The sequence below is a fragment of the Pseudophryne corroboree genome, chromosome 1, assembly GCF_028390025.1.
Source record: "Pseudophryne corroboree isolate aPseCor3 chromosome 1, aPseCor3.hap2, whole genome shotgun sequence".
In the NCBI taxonomy this organism is placed as follows: domain Eukaryota; kingdom Metazoa; phylum Chordata; class Amphibia; order Anura; family Myobatrachidae; genus Pseudophryne; species Pseudophryne corroboree.
The window spans coordinates 460,965,807-460,992,854 of NC_086444.1; the positions used below are offsets into that span (position 1 = coordinate 460,965,807).

The 27,048-nt window shown below is 44.0% G+C and overlaps 1 protein-coding gene and 1 long non-coding RNA gene across 5 annotated transcripts in view; one reads left to right on the forward strand and one right to left on the reverse strand.

Annotated features, from left to right (window-relative positions):
* Positions 1-27,048, forward strand: part of DIRAS2 (DIRAS family GTPase 2) — a 45,135-nt gene that overhangs the window by 6,713 nt on the left and 11,374 nt on the right. The gene's annotated exons all lie outside the window — the stretch shown is intronic.
* Positions 1-27,048, reverse strand: part of LOC134893460 (uncharacterized) — a 130,980-nt gene that overhangs the window by 5,454 nt on the left and 98,478 nt on the right. The gene's annotated exons all lie outside the window — the stretch shown is intronic.

Sequence of the window (27,048 nt, forward strand, 5' to 3'; positions counted from 1 at the left end):
CCGATATATCACCGTGTACATCCCCCTCCTCACAGATTATCAATTCGTCCCCACTGGAATCCACCATCTCAGCTCCCTGTGTACTTTGTGGAGGCAATTGCTGCTGGTCAATGTCTCCACGGAGGAATTGATTATAATTCATTTTAATGAACATCATCTTCTCCACATTTTCTGGAAGTAACCTCGTACGCCGATTGCTGACAAGGTGAGCGGCGGCACTAAACACTCTTTCGGAGTACACACTTGTGGGAGGGCAACTTAGGTAGAATAAAGCCAGTTTGTGCAAGGGCCTCCAAATTGCCTCTTTTTCCTGCCAGTATAAGTACGGACTGTCTGACGTGCCTACTTGGATGCGGTCACTCATATAATCCTCCACCATTCTTTCAATGGGGAGAGAATCATATGCAGTGCCAGTAGACGACATGTCCGTATCCGTAATCGTTGTCAGGTCCTTCAGTCCGGACCAGATGTCAGCATCAGCAGTCGCTCCAGACTGCCCTGCATCACCGCCAGCGGGTGGGCTCGGAATTCTGAGCCTTTTCCTCGCACCCCCAGTTGCGGGAGAATGTGAAGGAGGAGATGTTGACAGGTCGCGTTCCGCTTGACTTGACAATTTTCTCACCAGCAGGTCTTTGAACCCCAGCAGACTTGTGTGTGCCGGAAAGAGAGATCCAAGGTAGGTTTTAAATCTAGGATCGAGCACGGTGGCCAAAATGTAGTGCTCTGATTTCAACAGATTGACCACCCGTGAATCCTTGTTAAGCGAATTAAGGGCTCCATCCACAAGTCCCACATGCCTAGCGGAATCGCTCCGTGTTAGCTCCTCCTTCAATGTCTCCAGCTTCTTCTGCAAAAGCCTGATGAGGGGAATGACCTGACTCAGGCTGGCAGTGTCTGAACTGACTTCACGTGTGGCAAGTTCAAAGGGCAGCAGAACCTTGCACAACGTTGAAATCATTCTCCACTGCGCTTGAGACAGGTGCATTCCACCTCCTATATCGTGCTGAATTGTATAGGCTTGAATGGCCTTTTGCTGCTCCTCCAACCTCTGAAGCATATATAGGGTTGAATTCCACCTCGTTACCACTTCTTGCTTCAGATGATGGCAGGGCAGGTTCAGGCGTTTTTGGTGTTGCTCCAGTCTTCTGTACGTGGTGCCTGTACGCCGAAAGTGTCCCGCAATTCTTCTGGCCACCGACAGCATCTCTTGCACGCCCCTGTCGTTTTTAAAAAAATTCTGCACCACCAAATTCAAGGTATGTGCAAAACATGGGACGTGCTGGAATTTGCCCATATTTAATGCACACACAATATTGCTGGCGTTGTCCGATGCCACAAATCCACAGGAGAGTCCAATTGGGGTAAGCCATTCCGCGATGATCTTCCTCAGTTGCCGTAAGAGGTTTTCAGCTGTGTGCGTATTCTGGAAACCGGTGATACAAAGCGTAGCCTGCCTAGGAAAGAGTTGGCGTTTGCGAGATGCTGCTACTGGTGCCGCCGCTGCTGTTCTTGCGGCGGGAGCCCATACATCTACCCAGTGGGCTGTCACAGTCATATAGTCCTGACCCTGCCCTGCTCCACTTGTCCACATGTCTGTGGTTAAGTGGACATTGGGTACAACTGCATTTTTTAGGACACTGGTGAGTCTTTTTCTGACGTCCGTGTACATTCTCGGTATCGCCTGCCTAGAGAAGTGGAACCTAGATGGTATTTGGTAACGGGGGCACACTACCTCAAGAAATTGTCTAGTTCCCTGTGAACTAACGGCGGATACCGGACGCACGTCTAACACCAACATAGTTGTCAAGGCCTCAGTTATCCGCTTTGCAACAGGATGACTGCTGTGATATTTCATCTTCCTCGCAAAGGACTGTTGGACAGTCAATTGCTTGGTGGAAGTAGTAAAAGTGGGCTTACGACTTCCCCTCTGGGATGACCATCGACTCCCAGCAGCAACAACAGCAGCGCCAGCAGCAGTAGGCGTTACACGCAAGGATGCATCGGAGGAATCCCAGGCATGAGAGGACTCGTCAGAATTGCCAGTGACATGGCCTGCAGGACTATTGGCATTCCTGGGGAAGGAGGAAATTGACACTGAGGGAGTTGGTGGGGTGGTTTGCGTGAGCTTGGTTACAAGAGGAAGGGATTTACTGGTCAGTGGACTGCTTCCGCTGTCGCCCAAAGTTTTTGAACTTGTCACTGACTTATGATGAATGCGCTGCAGGTGACGTATAAGGGAGGATGTTCCGAGGTGGTTAACGTCCTTACCCCTACTTATTACAGCTTGACAAAGGCAACACACGGCTTGACACCTGTTGTCCGCATTTCTGTTGAAATACTTCCACACCGAAGAGCTGATTTTTTTGGTATTTTCACCAGGCATGTCAATGGCCATATTCCTCCCACGGACAACAGGTGTCTCCCCGGGTGCCTGACTTAAACAAACCACCTCACCATCAGAATCCTCCTGGTCAATTTCCTCCCCAGCGCCAGCAACACCCATATCCTCCTCATCCTGGTGTACTTCAACACTGACATCTTCAATCTGACTATCAGGAACTGGACTGCGGGTGCTCCTTCCAGCACTTGCAGGGGGCGTGCAAATGGTGGAAGGCGCATGCTCTTCACGTCCAGTGTTGGGAAGGTCAGGCATCGCAAACGACACAATTGGACTCTCCTTGTGGATTTGGGATTTCGAAGAACGCACAGTTCTTTGCTGTGCTTTTGCCAGCTTGAGTCGTTTCATTTTTCTAGCGAGAGGCTGAGTGCTTCCATCCTCATGTGAAGCTGAACCACTAGCCATGAACATAGGCCAGGGCCTCAGCCGTTCCTTGCCACTCCGTGTGGTAAATGGCATATTGGCAAGTTTACGCTTCTCCTCCGACAATTTTATTTTAGATTTTGGAGTCCTTTTTTTACTGATATTTGGTGTTTTGGATTTTACATGCTCTGTACTAAGACATTGGGCATCGGCCTTGGCAGACGACGTTGATGGCATTTCATCGTCTCGGCCATGACTAGTGGCAGCAGCTTCAGCACGAGGTGGAAGTGGATCTTGATCTTTCCCTATTTTTGGAACCTCAACATTTTTGTTCTCCATATTTTAATAGGCACAACTAAAAGGCACCTCAGGTAAACAATGGAGATGGATGGATACTAGTATACTTATGGATGGACGAGCGACTGCCGACACAGAGGTAGCTACAGCCGTGGACTACCGTACTGTGTCTGCTGCTAATATAGACTGGATGATAATGAGATGAAATTAATATACATATATATAATATCACTAGTACTGCAGCCGGACAGGTATATATATTTATTATGTAATGACTGATGACGGACCTGCTGGACACTGTCAGCTCAGCACCGCAGACTGCTACAGTAAGCTACTATAGTAGTATGTATCAAGAAGAAAGAAAAAAAAAAACCAGGGTAGGTGGTATACAATTATGGATGGACGAGCGACTGCCAACACAGAGGTAGCTACAGCCGTGGACTACCGTACTGTGTCTGCTGCTAATATAGACTGGATGATAATGAGATGAAATTAATATATATATATATATAATATCACTAGTACTGCAGCCGGACAGGTATATATATTTATTATGTAATGACTGATGACGGACCTGCTAGACACTGTCAGCTCAGCACCGCAGACTGCTACAGTAAGCTACTATAGTAGTATGTATCAAGAAGAAAGAAAAAAAAAAACCACGGGTAGGTGGTATACAATTATGGATGGACGAGCGACTGCCGACACAGAGGTAGCTACAGCCGTGGACTACCGTACTGTGTCTGCTGCTAATATAGACTGGATGATAATGAGATGAAATTAATATATATATATATATATATATAATATCACTAGTACTGCAGCCGGACAGGTATATATATTTATTATGTAATGACTGATGACGGACCTGCTAGACACTGTCAGCTCAGCACCGCAGACTGCTACAGTAAGCTACTATAGTAGTATGTATCAAGAAGAAAGAAAAAAAAAAACCACGGGTAGGTGGTATACAATTATGGATGGACGAGCGACTGCAGACACAGAGGTAGCTACAGCCGTGGACTACCGTACTGTGTCTGCTGCTAATATAGACTGGATGATAATGAGATGAAATTAATATATATATATATATATATATATATATAATATCACTAGTACTGCAGCCGGACAGGTATATATATTTATTATGTAATGACTGATGACGGACCTGCTGGACACTGTCAGCTCAGCACCGCAGATTGCTACAGTAAGCTACTATAGTAGTATGTATCAAGATGAAAGAAAAAAAAAAAACACGGGTAGGTGGTATACAATTATGGATGGACGAGCGACTGCCGACACAGAGGTAGCTACAGCCGTGGACTACCGTACTGTGTCTGCTGCTAATATAGACTGGATGATAATGAGATGAAATTAATATATATATATATAATATCACTAGTACTGCAGCCGGACAGGTATATATATTTATTATGTAATGACTGATGACGGACCTGCTGGACACTGTCAGCTCAGCACCGCAGACTGCTACAGTAAGCTACTATAGTATGTATCAAGAAGAAAGAAAAAAAAAAAAAACACGGGTAGGTGGTATATTGCAATTATATATATATACAATTATATATATATATTAAACTGGTGGTGATTAATTAAACTGGTGGTCAGGTCACTGGTCACACTATCAGCAACTTGCAAGTAGTACTCCTAAGCAAACAATCACAATATACTGGTGGTCAGTGTGGTCACAATGGCAGTGTGGCACTCTGGCAGCAAAAGTGTGCACTGTACGTTAAAATATGTACTCCTGCTCTCAGACTCTAACTGCTCCCCACTGTCTCCCCCACAAGTCAGATATACACAGTCACACTATCACTTCAGCAAGTAGTAGTACTCCTAATGCTCCCCAAAATTACTATATACTGTGTCTCTCTCTACTCTAGTCTCTTCTCTATAAACGGAGAGGACGCCAGCCACGTCCTCTCCCTATCAATCTCAATGCACGTGTGAAAATGGCGGCGACGCGCGGCTCCTTATATAGAATCCGAGTCTCGCGAGAATCCGACAGCGGGATGATGACGTTCGGGCGCGCTCGGGTTAACCGAGCAAGGCGGGAGGATCCGAGTCGCTCGGACCCGTGAGAAAAAAGTTGAAGTTCGGGCGGGTTCGGATTCCGAGGAACCGAACCCGCTCATCTCTATTAAATAGTCCCAACAGCACTGATGGAACTACAGGTGATGCAGCCGCTGCATTGCTGTACGCCACCAGTCTGTCCCACCCCCAAACTCTGTGTATCATAAAATGAGCTGCAGCTGTGTGGATACAGTCCAGTCGGAGAAGGAAGAGGGACCCTCATCCCCTGTCCTCCCTTTATTTCTTCCTGACCAGCCCGGATCTCTATATTTTGTGGCGGTCTTTGCCATTGGAGTCAGGGATCTGATGCCACAATCTCGTGACCGTCCCCGGCATTAAGAGGACAAGCCATCCTCCACATTCTGCAGTTCTGGGCCCATGTAAACAAACTTTAGGCTCAAGTTCAGAACATGGGACACCTGGGCTAGCAAAACTAACCCGACTCCCCATCACCCTCTCCTCGTCATCCTATCCCTGCCACCTTCTGCCTCTTCCAGTCATCCACTACCTTACCCTATCACCCACTATGATGTGGCATATAATAAATTTGGGGTGGGCCGCAGGAGGAGGGCCCAAAGCATATTTTTGCACTTGGGACCACCTTTCACAAGTTCTGCCACTTTTCCAATCTGTAATACCTTGTTTGTGCATGCGGGTGCACAGCTAGCTACCATAAAGTATCTAGCTTGTATTCAGCAAGTAATACCACTTTCTTCTCAGCGCCTCCTATAAGACAATTTTCTCCTGCTCATCTTCATATATGTGGCCTAAGTCCTGTGTATTTAGTTTTAGGGTAATCATAATGTATATAAAAATTGGAAATGTCATGTTTTCCTGAATTCAGAATTGGTCTGAATTATGGTTCATTAACCCTGTCCACTGCAGCTGCATTTGGGGACAGCCAAACTATTAGAAAATTGGGTTCCCCTGCAAGGGTTTTCAGTGAGCAGTAGAGATGAGCGCCTGAAATTTTTCGGGTTTTGTGTTTTGGTTTTGGGTTCGGTTCCGCGGCCGTGTTTTGGGTTCGACCGCGTTTTGGCAAAACCTCACCGAATTTTTTTTGTCGGATTCGGGTGTTTTTTTCAAAAAACCCTAAAAAACAGCTTAAATCATAGAATTTGGGGGTCATTTTGATCCCATATTATTATTAACCTCAAAAACCATAATTTCCACTCATTTTCAGTCTATTCTGAATACCTCACACCTCACAATATTATTTTTAGTCCTAAAATTTGCACCGAGGTCGCTGGATGACTAAGCTAAGCGACCCTAGTGGCCGACACAAACACCTGGCCCATCTAGGAGTGGCACTGCAGTGTCACGCAGGATGGCCCTTCCAAAAAACACTCCCCAAACAGCACATGACGCAAAGAAAAAAAGAGGTGCAATGAGGTAGCTGTGTGACTAAGCTCAGCGACCCAAGTGCCCGACACAAACACCTGGCCCATCTAGGAGTGGCACTGCAGTGTCACGCAGGATGTCCCTTCCAAAAAACCCTCCCCAAACAGCACATGACGCAAAGAAAAAAAGAGGCGCAATGAGGTAGCTGTGTGAGTAAGATTAGCGACCCTAGTGGCCGACACAAACACCGGGCCCATCTAGGAGTGGCACTGCAGTGTCACGCAGGATGTCCCTTCCACAAAACCCTCCCCAAACAGCACATGACGCAAAGAAAAAGAAAAGAAAAAAGAGGTGCAAGATGGAATTGTCCTTGGGCCCTCCCACCCACCCTTATGTTGTATAAACAGGACATGCACACTTTAACCAACCCATCATTTCAGTGACAGGGTCTGCCACACGACTGTGACTGATATGACGGGTTGGTTTGGACCCCCACCAAAAAAGAAGCAATTAATCTCTCCTTGCACAAACTGGCTCTACAGAGGCAAGATGTCCACCTCATCATCATCCTCCGATATATCACCGTGTACATCCCCCTCCTCACAGATTATCAATTCGTCCCCACTGGAATCCACCATCTCAGCTCCCTGTGTACTTTGTGGAGGCAATTGCTGCTGGTCAATGTCTCCGCGGAGGAATTGATTATAATTCATTTTAATGAACATCATCTTCTCCACATTTTCTGGATGTAACCTCGTACGCCGATTGCTGACAAGGTGAGCGGCGGCACTAAACACTCTTTCGGAGTACACACTTGTGGGAGGGCAACTTAGGTAGAATAAAGCCAGTTTGTGCAAGGGCCTCCAAATTGCCTCTTTTTCCTGCCAGTATAAGTACGGACTGTCTGACGTGCCTACTTGGATGCGGTCACTCATATAATCCTCCACCATTCTTTCAATGTTGAGAGAATCATATGCAGTGACAGTAGACGACATGTCCGTAATCGTTGTCAGGTCCTTCAGTCCGGACCAGATGTCAGCATCAGCAGTCGCTCCAGACTGCCCTGCATCACCGCCAGCGGGTGGGCTCGGAATTCTGAGCCTTTTCCTCGCACCCCCAGTTGCGGGAGAATGTGAAGGAGGAGATGTTGACAGGTCGCGTTCCGCTTGACTTGACAATTTTGTCACCAGCAGGTCTTTGCACCCCAGCAGACTTGTGTCTGCCGGAAAGAGAGATCCAAGGTAGGTTTTAAATCTAGGATCGAGCACGGTGGCCAAAATGTAGTGCTCTGATTTCAACAGATTGACCACCCGTGAATCCTTGTTAAGCGAATTAAGGGCTGCATCCACAAGTCCCACATGCCTAGCGGAATCGCTCCCTTTTAGCTCCTTCTTCAATGCCTCCAGCTTCTTCTGCAAAAGCCTGATGAGGGGAATGACCTGACTCAGGCTGGCAGTGTCTGAACTGACTTCACGTGTGGCAAGTTCAAAGGGCATCAGAACCTTGCACAACGTTGAAATCATTCTCCACTGCACTTGAGACAGGTGCATTCCACCTCCTATATCGTGCTGAATTGTATAGGCTTGAATGGCCTTTTGCTGCTCCTCCAACCTCTGAAGCATATAGAGGGTTGAATTCCACCTCGTTACCACTTCTTGCTTCAGATGATGGCAGGGCAGGTTCAGTAGTTTTTGGTGGTGCTCCAGTCTTCTGTACGTGGTGCCTGTACGCCGAAAGTGTCCCGCAATTCTTCTGGCCACCGACAGCATCTCTTGCACGCCCCTGTCGTTTTTTTAAAAATTCTGCACCACCAAATTCAAGGTATGTGCAAAACATGGGACGTGCTGGAATTTGCCCATATTTAATGCACACACAATATTGCTGGCGTTGTCCGATGCCACAAATCCACAGGAGAGTCCAATTGGGGTAAGCCATTCTGCGATGATCTTCCTCAGTTGCCGTAAGAGGTTTTCAGCTGTGTGCGTATTCTGGAAAGCGGTGATACAAAGCGTAGCCTGCCTAGGAAAGAGTTGGCGTTTGCGAGATGCTGCTACTGGTGCCGCCGCTGCTGTTCTTGCGGCGGGAGTCCATACATCTACCCAGTGGGCTGTCACAGTCATATAGTCCTGACCCTGCCCTGCTCCACTTGTCCACATGTCCGTGGTTAAGTGGACATTGGGTACAACTGCATTTTTTAGGACACTGGTGAGTCTTTTTCTGACGTCCGTGTACATTCTCGGTATCGCCTGCCTACAGAAGTGGAACCTAGATGGTATTTGGTAACGGGGGCACACTGCCTCAATAAATTGTCTAGTTCCCTGTGAACTAACGGCGGATACCGGACGCACGTCTAACACCAACATAGTTGTCAAGGACTCAGTTATCCGCTTTGCAACAGGATGACTGCTGTGATATTTCATCTTCCTCGCAAAGGACTGTTGGACAGTCAATTGCTTACTGGAAGTAGTACAAGTGGGCTTACGACTTCCCCTCTGGGATGACCATCGACTCCCAGCAGCAACAACAGCAGCGCCAGCAGCAGTAGGCGTTACACGCAAGGATGCATCGGAGGAATCCCAGGCAGGAGAGGACTCGTCAGAATTGCCAGTGACATGGCCTGCAGGACTATTGGCATTCCTGGGGAAGGAGGAAATTGACACTGAGGGAGTTGGTGGGGTGGTTTGCGTGAGCTTGGTTACAAGAGGAAGGGATTTACTGGTCAGTGGACTGCTTCCGCTGTCGGCCCAAGTTTTTGAACTTGTCACTGACTTATTATGAATGCGCTGCAGGTGACGTATAAGGGAGGATGTTCCGAGGTGGTTAACGTCCTTACCCCTACTTATTACAGCTTGACAAAGGGAACACACGGCTTGACACCTGTTGTCCGCATTTCTTGTGAAATACTTCCACACCGAAGAGCTGATTTTTTTGGTATTTTCACCAGGCATGTCAACGGCCCTATTCCTCCCACGGACAACAGGTGTCTCCCCGGGTGCCTGACTTAAACAAACCACCTCACCATCAGAATCCTCCTGGTCAATTTCCTCCCCAGCGCCAGCAACACCCATATCCTCCTCATCCTGGTGTACTTCAACACTGACATCTTCAATCTGACTATCAGGAACTGGACTGCGGGTGCTCCTTCCAGCACTTGCAGGGGGCGTGCAAATGGTGGAAGGCGCATGCTCTTCACGTCCAGTGTTGGGAAGGTCAGGCATCGCAACCGACACAATTGGACTCTCCTTGTGGATTTGGGATTTCGAAGAACGCACAGTTCTTTGCGGTGCTACTGCTTTTGCCAGCTTGAGTCTTTTCATTTTTCTAGCGAGAGGCTGAGTGCCTCCATCCTCATGTGAAGCTGAACCACTAGCCATGAACATAGGCCAGGGCCTCAGCCGTTCCTTGCCACTCCGTGTGGTAAATGGCATATTGGCAAGTTTACGCTTCTCCTCCGACAATTTTATTTTAGGTTTTGGAGTCCTTTTTTTACTGATATTTGGTGTTTTGGATTTGACATGCTCTGTACTATGACATTGGGCATCGGCCTTGGCAGACGACGTTGCTGGCATTTCATCGTCTCGGCCATGACTAGTGGCAGCAGCTTCAGCACGAGGTAGAAGTGGATCTTGATCTTTCCCTAATTTTGGAACCTCAACATTTTTGTTCTCCATATTTTAATAGGCACAACTAAAAGGCACCTCAGGTAAACAATGGAGATGGATGGATACTAGTATACAATTATGGATGGACTGCCGAGTGCCGACACAGAGGTAGCTACAGCCGTGGACTACCGTACTGTACTGTGTCTGCTGCTAATATAGACTGGTTGATAAAGAGATGTAGTAGTAGTATGTATGTATAAAGAAGAAAGAAAAAAAAACCACGGGTAGGTGGTATACAATTATGGACGGACTGCCGAGTGCCGACACAGAGGTAGCTACAGCCATGGACTACCGTACTGTACTGTGTCTGCTGCTAATATAGACTGGTTGATAAAGAGATGTAGTAGTAGTATGAATGTATAAAGAAGAAAGAAAAAAAAACCACGGGTAGGTGGTATACAATTATGGACGGACTGCCCAGTGCCGACACAGAGGTAGCTACAGCCGTGGACTACCGTACTGTACTGTGTCTGCTGCTAATATAGACTGGTTGATAAAGAGATGTAGTAGTAGTATGTATGTATAAAGAAGAAAGAAAAAAAAACCACGGGTAGGTGGTATACAATTATGGACGGACTGCCCAGTGCCGACACAGAGGTAGCTACAGCCATGGACTACCGTACTGTACTGTGTCTGCTGCTAATATAGACTGGTTGATAAAGAGATGTAGTAGTAGTAGTATGTATGTATAAAGAAGAAAGAAAAAAAAACCACGGGTAGGTGGTATACAATTATGGACGGACTGCCCAGTGCCGACACAGAGGTAGCTACAGCCGTGGACTACCGTACTGTACTGTGTCTGCTGCTAATATAGACTGGTTGATAAAGAGATGTAGTAGTAGTATGTATGTATAAAGAAGAAAGAAAAAAAAACCACGGGTAGGTGGTATACAATTATGGACGGACTGCCCAGTGCCGACACAGAGGTAGCTACAGCCGTGGACTACCGTACTGTACTGTGTCTGCTGCTAATATAGACTGGTTGATAAAGAGATGTAGTAGTAGTAGTATGTATGTATAAAGAAGAAAGAAAAAAAAACAACGGGTAGGTGGTATACAATTATGGACGGACTGCCGAGTGCCGACACAGAGGTAGCTACAGCCGTGGACTACCGTACTGTACTGTGTCTGCTGCTAATATAGACTGGTTGATAAAGAGATGTAGTAGTAGTATGTATGTATAAAGAAGAAAGAAAAAAAAACCACGGGTAGGTGGTATACAATTATGGACGGACTGCCGAGTGCCGACACAGAGGTAGCTACAGCCGTGAACTACCGTACTGTGTCTGCTGCGACTGGATGATAAATAATGATATAAAAAATATATATATATCACTACTGCAGCCGGACAGGTATATATTATATAATGACGGACCTGCTGGACACTGTCTGTCAGCAGAATGAGTTTTTTATAGAATAAAAAAAAAACACCACACAAGTGAAGTCACACGACGAGTGTTTAACTTTTTCAGGCAATCACAATATAGTATACTATACTACTAACTATACTGGTGGTCAGTGTGGTCAGGTCACTGGTCAGTCACACTGGCAGTGGCACTCCTGCAGCAAAAGTGCACTGTTTAATTTTAATAATAATATGTACTCCTGGCTCCTGCTATAACCTATAACTGGCACTGCAGTGCTCCCCAGTCTCCCCCACAATTATAAGATGTGTGAGCTGAGCACAGTCAGATACGAGTGTTTAACTTTTTCAGGCAATCACAATATAGTATACTATACTACTAACTATACTGGTGGTCAGTGTGGTCAGGTCACTGGTCAGTCACACTGGCAGTGGCACTCCTGCAGCAAAAGTGTGCACTGTTTAATTTTAATAATAATATGTACTCCTGGCTCCTGCTATAACCTATAACTGGCACTGCAGTGCTCCCCAGTCTCCCCCACAATTATAAGATGTGTGAGCTGAGCACAGTCAGATATATACATAGATGATGCAGCACACTGGGCTGAGCAGTGCACACAGATATGGTATGTGACTGAGTCACTGTGTATCGTTTTTTTCAGGCAGAGAACGGATATATTAAATAAAACTGCACTGTCTGGTGGTCACTGTGGTCAGTCACTAGTAAACTCTGCACTCTCTACAGTTCTACAGTACTCCTAAGCTCCAGTAAATCAGGTCAATCTCTCTCTCTCTCTCTTCTAATCTAAATGGAGAGGACGCCAGCCACGTCCTCTCCCTATCAATCTCAATGCACGTGTGAAAATGGCGGCGACGCGCGGCTCCTTATATAGAATCCGAGTCTCGCGAGAATCCGACAGCGTCATGATGACGTTCGGGCGCGCTCGGGTTAACCGAGCAAGGCGGGAAGATCCGAGTCGCTCGGACCCGTGAAAAAAAACATGAAGTTCGTGCGGGTTCGGATTCAGAGAAACCGAACCCGCTCATCTCTAGTGAGCAGGTGAAATAGGTTGTGTTAGAAAGGGGATGGTTTGAATTAAATAAAAACACGTTTTTATTCAGTGTCCTTTTCAAAAGCACACAAACGTGAAATCTTTAGGAAATTGTAGTGATTAGTTAGTAATGAATGTAATAATCTTTAATTTCTTTCAGTATAAATTCAGCAACTGAGATGACACCATTTTTTTACATAAAACTAACAAAATCCAAACAAGCGTTAAAAAAAGGAATTATCATAGAACAATAATAGGATTAATATAAGATAATAATAATTAATAATAATTTTATTTATATAGCGCTCTTTCTCCAGTAGGACTCAAGGCGCTTAACAGATACATAGCATAATATAGTACAGAAAATAATGAAGTACATTTTCATAAAATACAGAAGCATGAAGATACTAAAAGGGACATTATGGAAATGCTTGAGTAAACAGAAAAGTCTTGAGTCTACTTTTGAAGGATTCTATAGTTGGGGCCTCTCGCACTGTGCGGGGAAGTGAGTTCCATAGAGTCGGAGCCGCATGACTAAAAGCTCGACCCCCAGATGAATTACGGTAGATTCTAGGTACTGCTAAAAGTCCTTCATCTACAGATCGCAGTAATCGAGTGGGGCAGTATGGGGTCAGAAGCTGTTTCAGGTACCTTGGGCCTTGGTCATGTAATGCTTTGAAACTCAGTAAGCCAATCTTGAAGATGATTCGCCATCGTACAGGCAGCCAGTGAAGGGAGTAGAGGATGGGTGCTATGTGGCTCGAACGGGGCTGGTTGGTTAATAGCCTGGCCGCTGTGTTTTGCACCAGCTGTAAGCGCTGCAATTCTTTTGCTGGTAGACCAAGGTAGAGGGCATTACAGTAGTCTAAACGAGATGATACAAATGCATGTATGACTTTTGGCATATCATCTGAGGGAATTAAGTGCTTGATTCTGGCTATGTTCCTCAGGTGAAAGAATGAGGATTTGATTGTGGCTGATATCTGATGTTTAAGTGTCAAGATGAAATAAATTAGTGGAAAAAGCACAGACGAATTAGTGTGTAGTGGTACTTTTATTAGGGTAGCAGTTGATTTACCGACGGACACAGTACAGATGGTCTTAATCCCGACAGTCAAAATACCGACATGGTCAAAATACCGACACTATTTATGCCGACATGTTAAAAATTCTGACATGTCAAATTCTGACATGCGTTTTTAAGGAATTTTTGCCCAAAAACAAACTTTTCATACTTTACCATCCCAGTGGACCTGGAGAGGGAATAGCATAGTGCCCGAAGCATGGCGAGCGCAGCAATCCATGTGAGGGGACACAGTACACTTAGACTGTGTCCATGTCGACATTGACACACAAAAACAGAACAACTCATGTTGGTATTTAGACATGTTGACATTTCGGATGTTACCATTTTGACCATTTTGACTATGTCGCCATTTTGACCATGTAGGCATAATGAATGTCGATATTTTGACCATGTCAGTATTTTGACTGTAGGTCAATGGCTGTCAGGATTATGAACGTCGGTATTGTGTCTGTCGGTAAATCATACTGAACCCCTTTTATTATATGACTCCCTATAATTAATACATGTCTGTAAATGATATAGTTATATTTGGTAACCCCTTGTAAATACTATAGATATTTATATCACCACTATATTATATACAGTACAACTTATTTTATCACTTATTTAACATGACTCATGAAGTGATTCCACACTGAAATATATAACTGTTGTGGTAGGAAAGACACATAGGGGGTAATTCAGAGTTGATTTCAGCAGAAAATTTGTTAGCAGTTGGGCAAAACCATGTGCACTGCAGGGGGGACAGATATAACATTTGCAGAGAGAGTTAGATTTGGGTGGGTTATTTTGTTTCTGTGCAGGGTAAATACTGGCTGTTTTATTTTTACACTGCAATTTAGATTTCAGTTTGAACATACCACGCCCAAATCTAACTCTCTCTGCACATGTTATATCTGCCCCCGTGCAGTGCACATGGTTTTGCCCAACTGCTAACAAATTTGCTGCTGCGATCAACTCTGAATTAGGCCCATTGATAGAAGATCGCCTCACTTAAGGGCCCTACACACTGGGCGATAATACTGAAAGATATGAACGATCTCGTTCATTAATGAACGAGATATCATTCATATCTTTGAGTGTGGAGGCACCAGCGATGAACAATGCACGGCCCCGCGCTCCTTCATCGCTGGTTCCCCGTCGCTTGTGCATGTAGGCCAATATGGACGATCTCGTCCATATTTGCCGGCACTGCTATGGAGCCGGGTGACGGGGGGAGTGAAGAAACTTCACTCCCCCGTCACTGCCCCCCCCCGCCGCCAGGTCGGCCGTATCCACCGTCGGGCAGCTCGACGGCGGATCGCGCAGTCTGTAGGGCCCTTTAGTCATCTTTCTTTGTACCAATTTGCAACTTGTGTATTAGACATACAGGAATAATGGACCCCCTTATTCAAAAAATTTGAGTTCTGAGACCTGTGTTTGAGGTGGCTTCCATAGTCTTATATGTTATTCTAAGGCAGGGGTGGCCGGACTTTTGGGATCTGGGATCTACTTTTTGTTCACTTACTTACCGGTGATCTACCGACATCAAATAACAACACCAATACTGATGCACACATTGAAAAATAGCATTAATAATGATGCCATCAAATAACAACACCAATAACGCACACATTTAAAAATAGCATTAATAATGACACCATCAAATAAAAACACCAATAATAACGCACACATTTAAAAACAGCAATAATGACGTCATCAAATAACAACACCAATAACGCACACATTTAAAAATAGCATTAATAATGACACCATCAAATAAAAACACCAATAACGCACACATTTAAAAACAGCAATAATGACGTCATCAAATAACACCAATAACGCACACATTTAAAAATAGCATTAATAATGACACCATCAAATAAAAACACCAATAATAACGCACACATTTAAAAACAGCAATAATGACGTCATCAAATAACAACACCAATAACGCACACATTTAAAAATAGCATTAATAATGACGCCATCAAATAATAACACCAATAATAACGCACACATTTAAAAATAACATTAATAATGACTCCATCAAATAACAACACCAATACTGACGTATGCATTTAAAAATAGCATTAGTAATGACAACATTAAATAACAATACCAATATTAGTGTCCACATTACAAAAAATACATTAATATTAATAAACACAATCTTGTCATGATTGTGTACAGAACAGCCCCCTGTGCAATAACCCTCCTCCCTGTGCAGGACAGCTTGCTGTGCAACATACTGTCTCCCTTCATGTGCAGATCCCCCCTCCCAGTGCATAATAGACCCCTGTGCACAACTCACGCTGGCTGGCTTGAGTGGCTCCCCGCTGGCTGGCTCTCTGCTGGCTGGCTCCCTGCTGGCTCAAACTGCTTCCCACCGCTGCTGTCCTGCCACCGCTGCGCTACTCACATCGTGTTCCCTATGATGCATTGCGCGGGTGCGCGGTTGATGTCATGACGTCACCCGCAAGTGCATCATTGTGAACGCTCTGGACACTGGAGCGATCAGAGCGGCAGCAAGTACAGTTTAATGAAGAAGTTGGTCGCGATCTACAGGCGTGAGCACCGTGAGCTACTGGTAGATCACGATCAACATTTTGGCCAGCACTGTTCTAAGGCATTAGATCTGACAAAAAAAAAACAACAACAACAACAAAAACCTGACACAATTATATAATACCAGATAGCTATAGTCAGGGGCATAGCCAGAACGTTATGGGCCCATAGCAACATTTTGAAGGGGCCCTAGCCCCAATGCTTCTGTGAGACACCTCTCACTGCAGCGGTTGTTCATTTTATGCCCTATAGTAGTGCCCTAGTTAGTGTTATGCCCTATAGCAGTGTTCTAGTTATGCCCCATAGTATTGCCCTACTTACATGACAGACTCACGTCTGCAGGGCCTTGCAGTTCATAGTGAGTGTAAAGATTGGACAGGAGGGTAGGGGGACCAGTCAACTCCTACCTTACTAATGCAGGAAATTCCACTTTGTGCTGTGGTCTTCTTAATTTTAGCACCAAGTCCAAATCTCAAAACTCAGTCTCCACCCCAAGCTCACTTCACAAAGACTGTAATCAAGTAGAAGCCTACTGTCTGATAGTGTCGGGCTTACTGATTAGCTTATCTGTGCCCTTGGGGGTGAAACGGGAGTGCAGGAGATGGACCATATCAGTGTGGGGCGTTACTGAGAGGCAGAGACAGAGACCTCCACCTATGAGTGCTGATGAATCCCTGTATTCAGACCAGGCAAAAGGCCAGACTCAATTACTTGATAATTCTACAAACTTTGTAGACAACTATAAAATGTGGGTCCAGTGCCCCCTAAGCCTCTGGGCCCATAGAAACAACACCCCCTGCACCCATTATAGCTACGCTCATGGCTATAGTAGATGTGTTGTATTACTATCTAGCCAGAGTGGGGTTATTTGGTTGCCGTAGTGGTTAGCATACTATGAAGTTATGAGTTCAACTCCTGACCAAGACACTATCTGTGCAGAGTTTGTATGTTTTACACGTTACTCCAGGCACCCCAGTTTCCTCCCACACAACAAAAACATGGCTAGCTCCCAGCCTCTCCCAGAGCTGACACAGTGTGTGTGTGTGTGTGTGTGTGTGTGTGTGTGTGTGTGTGTGTGTTTATGTGTATGACGGGCACATGTGTTCGTCATCCATTCTCTGCTGCTCTGCAATGCAAAGCAGTATCCTCCTCAATCTTCCCCTCCCCGCCCACGGGACACTGTGGCCCGCAGGTGGGACAGTGGGGCAGTCCCACCCAAACGGGACTGTCATCTAGGATCGGCACAGTTGGGAGGTCAGGTGTGTGTGTGTGTGATAGGGACTATAAATTGTAAGCGTCACTAGCATAGGGACTGACTGAAATAGTCTCTAAATAGCACTGTATAATATGTGTGTAATATAAAAATAACTGTAAATGCTGTACTGTAATACTGTAAATATAATATTATTTATAGCTTTAAGCAGAACAGACCTCTGAGAAATGCCATTTACTCAGCAGCTCTTTATACAAAGCAACTTACACTGAGTTTGTAGAGCATGGCAGTTTGCTGACACAGATGTCTGCTCCCGTCCTCTTGGAGTGCAAAGCATTTATGAAGTGAGTTCAGTGAGTACCACAACACATCTTACTTTGCACTGGTGTGTCTCAACGGCCCATACAAAACCACCCTCTACTCTGGAAAGTAGAAGTGTGCCTGTGAGTGCAGGAAGCGGGAAAAGTCATTGCACAAGAAAGCCTAATGCCCAACCACTTTAGTACCAGCCCACCCCTTTTAGAAATTTATTTTCCTGATCCTCTTCTCCCTAAAATAGCTCATTTATTGCACAAATTAATCATGAGAATTGGGGAAAATATAGGTTGTGTTCTTTACATCTAACAATTTTGTGTATTTAAAGCTTTTTTGTACATCTGTCTGAGGGGCAGATTTGACTGTGCCTGGAAGTGTAGTAAGACAACCGAAGACATAGCCGAAGGACAGGGTTTTCTCCACCCCCTCAGTAATTACATTTTGCTAAAGGAAATCTCACTTCTGCAGTGCTCTGCACATCAAGATGTAATGATATGGCTACTACATGGTTTGCAGAGTCATAAATAGATATTTGAGCACCCTCTGAGAAAGGGAGCACTGGTCTCCCCCATCTTGATATTAGTGATTTTGAGTCATTTTCTCCCCTCCACCCCACCAGTATTGGCTCAGGTAACAAGACAAGCAATTCTGCCTTTTTGTGCTGCCTGTAAGTTTTTTGCTGCCAACTTCTCATGTTTGAGTATCATCTGCCAAGGATATTGGTTTCTGCCAGCGGAGAGCTGCTCAGCTTCCCGGTGATATTGCCTGGGAACGTTAAGAAGACACTGCTTTGCTGGCCAGTCCTGGCAACCTCTTCACGTGCATGACCCTCCTTTTGCTAGATCACATATGCTCACTGCTTGGGGAACACGGCCTCAGCTTCCAGTGGTAAAATAGAAAAAACATTTATAATTTAATATTTATGGTAACTTTCTTGGCTAGTATTTTGGAACACAGACTCACCAAGGCAAATCACAGTGGAGGTGCCACTCCAGAGATGCAGATGAAAGGCTCAGGACCTGTCAACTACAGTACCGCGGCGGTCTGCGTCAGGGTGGAGGAGAGTCCTGGCGAGACAGCAGCAGCACCGATCTAGATAGGCAGGCTGGAGCAGGACCAGAGCACTTCAGAGGAACATGAAGTCCCTATCACTTCTTATGAAAATTAGATGACGTAAATGACATGACTCCAGAAAACCTATGGTTTTTGAAATAACGGATATGGGATACTCAACCTACACAACATAACAAGAAAACTATTCTGAGGCATGTGCCATCAACACAATGTACTGTATACCTTTAAATTACATTTTTGTTTTAAACTAAGAATGAAGCTATAGTTAGAATTATACGGCCTCAAACACTGAACATAGCCTGAATTCCTGAAGAGTATAACATACTAAACAAACCATTAAGTGTTCATTTTAATTTTTTGCATTGCATTTTATCTTGAATACATTGTAGATGACTGCTGATTGTGCTCTTCCTATGAGTGCACATTCTGCAGTGTTCAGTAGTATTGTATATCACTTTAATCCTTGGCACCCTCTTTTCAAATCAATAATGGACTTGAACAGAGAAATAAGAAGTGGTAAGCAGAAGCCAACATTTTTAAATGGTCTGTGTACATTTCCTGTAACCCATTCCATTTCGGAGATAGAACTCTTAAATTCTTAAAGAGACTCTGTACTGTGCTGAAAATGTTTAGGTCATTTCTAAGTGCAAGTGTTTATGTGCCATGAGATCCACAAATGTTGTTGTTTACCACTGAGGGGGATACATTACTACATGCCAAAATGTGATGATTACATAATAATAAACACCATAATAATTTATCTGTTAGACACCACAAAACTCCACAGCACCAGATAGAGTTACAAGTTATACAAAATACAAACTACAATCACACTTTAAGTACTGACAGGGTTCTACGATGGAGTTGCTTAGGTGAGACAAAGAGGGTCCCTATATTGTAAGTAACAGCTACCTGGGGAATTGAGCAAACTACTTGGATAACTGGGGAGGGAGCTGTGCTAGTGCACGCTTATAGTGACAGTATTTGTAGGGAGAGGTTAAATAATGAAGATGTATTTAGAGTAAAATAATTCTAAAAACATTACAGTAGCATACACTGATTTTCCACTGAAGCTCTTTAAAAATTGTGGTGGAATAATATGTCATCTTCCATCCATCAGAAGCAGCTAAAGCCAGAACCACCGCTGCAAGATAGTGTATAAACAAGGTTTGTTGATTTCTGAGTAACTCCTTCATCACATCCAGATGAAAGTACCATTATCTCTGGGGGCACACACGTGTATGTCAGGCCTAATTTCTGATGACATGACATTTTGAGTCTACAGAAAGTGAATGGTGCCTATGTATTATTGGATTGATGTTGCAGGCACTGCTCATTGTTATATACTGGATGTTAGTGTTGCTCTCTATATGTACCAAATTAGCCTTATTCTTTAGGCCTGATTTAAGTGCTAGCAAGGTCAATACTGTGCCTTTAGAACAGCGTCAGAATGCTTGTAGCAGTGGCACTTCGTGACTCTAACATTGCGACTTTGTATCACACCCCCATAGGGGTGTGCAGGATAATGAGCTACTGTATGTTGCTTTACAATAATTCTCACTGACTTGGCGATAGCACATCATTTGGAATTGAATTGACTCCTTTAACACTGATTGAACTCTGCCAGCCCAAACCTTTGTTTTGATCCAGTCTATTAATTCTGTACCTTTTGCCTGCCCTATTCTCAATGTCTGACCTTAGTGCCTGTTTTACATTGAAAGACTGACTTGATACAATGTAATTGATACATTACATTGAATTTGGTCTTTATACTTAGTTTGAGGGTATTAAACGTATTGTACAGATACACTATCACTACCAATCCTTTGACTCCTCCAGCATGGCACAGCAGCCATCCTTGGCAGTGGTTATTCATGGCTGTAACATGGCGACTGTGCCATAGCCATCTCATATGAAGACTAGCATGTATTTCTCCGTTTAACTAGAGTCTACTGAAACCCCCCAAAAAACAAATGATTTTGTTCAATATAGAGAAAACCGTTGTGTGTGAAAAGGCCTCGAATAACCACTGCTATCGATGGCTGCCGTGCCTTTACCGCAACATAGTGACATACGTGACATTATGCACGCTTTCACACACCACAGAATTTAGTTGTCTGTTGACCTTCTACCCGTCCACAGTCTTCAGTCTGACAGGTGTTGTACAATAATGACAAAATGGATAGTGACATTGAAGTACTCATTTCTTTAATCTAGACCTGTATTATGGGTTCGAGCCTATACCTGTGTTATGGGACAAAACGCAAGAAATTTACAAATTTCTTTTCATCTGCTCGTAGGTCTTCATATAATGAGTTGAATGTACCCAATTCATCTCTCCTTTGGTTGATTTGGTGGACCCAATAAACACGGTTACAATTCTGGCCTTACCGACGATGATGGAACAACCACATCACAATGATACGTCTGGGATCCATGCTCAAGTGTATCTGTCTACTTATTGAAATCTATATGGCTGTAACATTACACACAGCACAAAACCATTGCTTGTGAAAGTGATCGATCCACGGCAAAAAAACCCCGCAGATTTTGTTCCATACGGACAAAACCATTGTATGTGAAAAAGCTCTTAGAGAGTGTTGCGTGCCATCTTTTCTGGTGAAGATGGTGGGGAATCGCATTATCAGGTCACTGCCTGTGCTGCACAAGGATATTATTTACATGAGAATGCAGTTTTGGGTGGGCCTGATTATGTAAATTGTGTCACTATGTCCCTGCCCCCTCTGCAAGGTGATGCAGATTGCATTATTGCAATCCAAATGAAATTGATAATAGGTGAAATGTATTCCAGTAAGGTTAGTGGTATACTTGTTCTGTTGATGGCATGAGGTGAGGAAAGGTAAAACATTGAAGATTAGTATAATAAAACTTATGGTCACTTTTTCAAACATAGTAAATCTCACAATTACTGTACGTCATTTAGCTTGTGTGTGCTTGAGTTAGCTCATGTACTGCAAAAATACAGATGAAATAATTAATTTATAATATACAGAGTTATATCTGGAGCCGATTTTGTGTATGTAGCGTGGTACAGTGGTTAGCATTGCTGTGTAATATCTCTAGAGTGATTTGTTCAGTTTCAGTCAAGGCACTATCTGTATGGTGTTTATATGTAGGCCTGTGACCATATGTATCACTGTCATAGTTCAAAGTTTACTGGTAAATTAATTGGTTTTGGATTAAAATTGCATTGTTTGTATGGTAGAAAATGTAGATTACATTCCATTGGGACAGGGGCCGATGTGAATGATTTATAATTTTTTTGTGAACCCCTCTGTAATATGTTGGTGCTATATAATTAAAGGTTGAAATAATAATGTTGTACTTGGTGCCATGGCTTAGAGAGTCTTGTACTAGTAATACTTCTTTCAGACAGAAATGCATTTCAGTGCCGGGTAGTTTACCGGGACCTGCCTGACCCCCCCTTTCACACAGACATGCAAATTACCGGGTCAAGAATTTCGACCAGATAATTTGCAGATCAACACGGGTGTTTTGTCTGTGTGAAAGGGTCAACCCGTGTCATAATTCCCGTCTCTCCGACCCTGGTAAATTCCTGGGTTGAAGTCCCGGGAATTACAACACGGGTTGACCTTTTCATATAGAAAAAGGACCCGCGTGTTTCATGAACTGCTTCACGCGGTAATTTCATTTTCTCTCTGAAAGGGGTATAATCTGTTTTCTACATTCTACTTATTTATGACAATTGTAATCTAGGTTGACCACAACTATAAACTCCAGTAGTTCTACACTCATGTGCAGTCCTCATGAGCCCTCTCTGCTAGTGGACTGACCTTTACTATTGTAAAGAGCATGTGATGCAGTATTCTATTATCTTTTGTGTCAATCAAGTCTGTTTGCTGTAGTTGAAGGCACTGCAGATAAATTCAAGGTATTTATAGATATAGGGAGTAATATTGCACACACTGGAGTGTTAGATTTTAATGTACTTGGTGTGATAAAAAAGAAGTCTGTCCCATCTGTGTGTTAATCCTCTTTCTTGTTTGTCACAAGTTACAATATGTTGTCAGGTATCCAGGAGAGGGGTGATGATGAATCTGATTTGCAGACAAGACAAAACAGCATCTGGTGCCTCTAACACTATTAGACTTTGTGGACTTGTACTTAAAATCTAAAACAGATTATGTCCAGGATACATGAAGGGAGACAGTTATAGAAACCTGCGACAATACACGTTTTAAGTGCATTACATGGATAACAATTACTATGTAGTGTTTTTGACAACTACTAGAATCAATTTTCAACACTGTATGGAAGTAGAATCAAAATATTCTCATACCTTATTATGGAAAATAAAAATTATTTTTACATACTGTATAGATGCCAGCGCTTTCCATCAATTTTTTTGGTTTCTAATACCTTAATTGATTGTGTCTGCTTATGCACTACATTATCCTTTAGGGGTTCATATATAAAGTTCGCAAAAGCCAATTTTCCGGTGAAAACATCAGTTTTCCCCAGAGATAGGGATTCTTGCTATTTATAAAAGTCTTTTGATAGTGATGGCTAATGACCAGGTCCACCAGCGGTAGCGTGTTCAGGGTGTGGTTCATAGGGTCGACCACACTTAGGTCAGTAGTCACTAGGTCAACCACTATTGGTCGACAGTGACTAAGTCTACACCTAAAATAGGTCGATACAAGCATTGGGTCGACGTGAGCAAGGTCGACATGACAAATGGTCAACATGAGTTGTTTTTTTTTGGGGGGGGGGTCTCGTTTTCTTCGTAAAGTGACCGGGAACCCCAATTAGTGCACCGTGTCCCCTCGTGTGGCTCGCTTTGCTTGCCATGCTTCGGGCAAGGTGCCTCACTCCACTACCGCTGTGCTCGGCACAGGTTACTGTTCCCAATTGTAGTCCACGTGGATCGAAAAGTATGAAAAAGTAAAAAAAAAAAAAAAAAATTGTGTAAAACTCATGTTGACCTTTTGTCATGTCGACCTAGTGACCATGTCGAACTAGAAACAATGTCAACCTAATGCATGTCGACCAGTAGTGGTCGACCTTAATGACTGTCGACTTAAGTACTGTCGACCTACAGACCGAATACCGCGTGTTCATGCTATGCATGGGGAAGCTTGCTATTGTCTGTCTTCAAGATATCTCAGGATGGCGTTGGTGGGGAGTCGAAAAGGAATAAATAATTTATTAGTAAAATTGTTCTTTTTGAAAGTAAATTACATATTTTATGAAACTTTCTCCTTTTTGTAACCTATGTTTTATATGTAGGGCAGCATGGATGGTGCAGTGGTTAGCATTACTGCCTCACAGCACTGAGGTTGTAGGTTTGATTCTCCCCATGCTTGCGTGGGTACTCCGGTTTCCCCCCACAATATAGGGAATATAGATTGTAAGCTCCACGGGGGCAGAGACTGATGTGAATAGCCAAATATTCTCTGTAAAGTGCTGTGGAATATGTGTGCACCTATGCATCTGTACCTACAAGCCCATGTCCCTGCTGTCAGTGCAGTGTGCGTGCGTGACCCACCTATGCCAGTTCACACATGCGCATAGGGTACCTGGAATGGCTGCAAAGTGTTAAGTCTCTGTTTTTTGTTAAAAAGACCTGATAGATGCAACAGAAAAGCTGTTTTTGAGTGATTGTGGTCAATAGGCCTCTCACACCCCCTATCATTTACTACTAATGGCCCAGCAGCACCAAGATACACTCCCTTCAGTCACCTACATCTCAGCAGTCCTCAAATACCCGTCTCAATACCCCAGAAGTACACACACACTCATTTACTGCCCAGACACTTCCTTCATTCTCCTCAGCAGTCCAGCAGAACACCATCACACCATCTCCCCTTCATTCACCTCTAGCACCCTAGCAGTACAATGACACCCCCCCTTATTCACTACCAACAGCCCAGTAGCACCAACACCCTTAATTCATTACCAATATCCTATTAGCAACCACTCACCTCCCCCTCATTATCTTCAACATTCCAAAAGTACCCTGCAACCATTCACCTCCAAAACTTCAACATCACCTACACCCTGAAGGTTCTCAGAAGAGCACACAGAAAAACATAATAGAAGTATATTCCCCCTCCCTCCAACGTCAGCACCACTTTTACTGATCAAGATTCCCACAGAGAAGATGGTGTGCTCCTCCGTGTTGCACCTGCCACAGCTGGAGCAGAGGAAGCAGGGCTGATAGAGGAGGTAGGGGCTGGGTGTGCATTCTTGTCTGTGCCTCCCTGATGCCTGAATGTGGAGTGCAGAAGTAGAACAAGAAGCAATGGATGAGATGAGGGCGACCCCTTCAAGGTAGGCGATCAGGTCTGAATCGGGTCCTATGGGCCTAATTCATGTTTGTATGCAATTGTGATTCTCTAGGCTACGGGATTGCTAATGTTAGCAAGTGAAGCTGCTGCCTTGGAATGAAAAAAGGCGCCCACCGAAGCCATTGCAAACTTATTTATAATTGTATACACATTCACAGCCTATATGCAAAAATGAGGAACATCTGGGCTAAGGTTTGGTCTATGGCCAAGCAGACCTGACACAGCAGTAGCGACACAGGCATCATGTTTTTGCACATGCAAGTTCGCCAACGTCAGCAGATACATGCTCCAAAAACGACACGCCTACGTTTTACGAATCACTCCATGTTACCACCTCTAAACGGTCACTTCCTGTCAATACCTACTCCATGGAAAAAGAGTTTTGTTTAATTAGTGAAATCTACATTTCAACAATGCCATATACCAACACACTGTGGGACAGATGTACTAAGCTTGGAGAAGGCACAAAGAAGTGATAAAGCAGTGATAAGTGCAAGGTGATAACGCACCAGCCAATCAGCTTCTGTCTGTTAATTTACATACTGGAGCAGGTGCATTATCACCTTGCACTTATCACTGCTTTATCACTTCTTTGTGCCTTCTCCAAGCTTAAAATATCTGCCCCAGTGTGGCATAATGGTAAGACAGTCGTGGTCATTTACAACTTAGTTACAGTGCTAATAAGCTCTTGGCTATAAAATGTTGAACATATGTTACACTTGTTTTGTGACGACAGCATATTATTTACAGCTTACTTCCCCACATACGTGCACCCTTGTAGCTATAAAAAGCCACCAGTGACTTCACTAGCACCGAGGCAGGGAGTTGGCAACAAAGTATTGGCATCTGCTGCAAGCGTTGCCTGAGAATCAACATGTTACATCAAAATGTTGTTGAAGGACTCTAATTAGCACAGTAATATCTATCTATCTATCTATCTATCTATCTATCTATCTATCTATCTATCTATCCTATCCAGTGTTTTTTCTATGAAAAAAGATGCCAGTCCTCGCCCAAAGTTACAAGTTTATACAAAATTTACAGTAGCATCCACCCTCTGGATAAGTGTTTTATCCACATATGAAAAGGTCAACACACTACATATACGGTGAACCAAAAACTGGAATATCCCAAAAACCACAATATTCCAGCCCTGTAGTGACGTCATGATGTGACCCAAATGTCATGACGTCACTTTTGCCAGGGACCAGTGTGCAGCCATTCCCTCACTGCCAGCCCTTCCTGGTCCTGAGTATTCTAGATATGGGAGACTCAACCTACACTAACTTACCATACTTTTCTCCTAAGGTTTCCACAGATAAATAGATCTGGCTCAGTGCTGTTTGTTACTGTACAGCAGTGAGCCACAAGTGAATGTAGAAAGGTAACTGTACTGTATGTGCTGCCTTTATGATATGCAGAGCTACTTTACTGCACTTGTAGTAGTTAAACAATGAGCAGATGTACTAAGCATTGGAGAGTGATAAAGTGGAGAGAGAGAGAGAGAGAGAGAGAGAGAGAGAGAGAGAGAGAGAGAGAGATAACATACCAACCAATCAGCTCCAATAATTTTTCAAAGCTGATTGGTTGGTACTTTATCTCTGTCCACTTTATCTCTCTCCAAGATTTAGTACATGTCCCCCTGAAACTTTCTAACCAGCCCTAGAATATCAGTGATAGTGGGACAAGACAGGGTCGTCTTAACAGCATTGTAGGGCAAAGCAATGCATTTGGGCCCACCCCCAACCATTCACGGCAACCAATTAAACAAACAATCATAACATGCCACTTCTGCAGTCCTCCGCCATATCTCCATATGCTTCCATACAGTAAATGGATGTTGGCACTCTATTGGTGGATAGCTCCAGCCATCCACCAATTGGCATGCTGACAGCCATTCACTGTCTGGC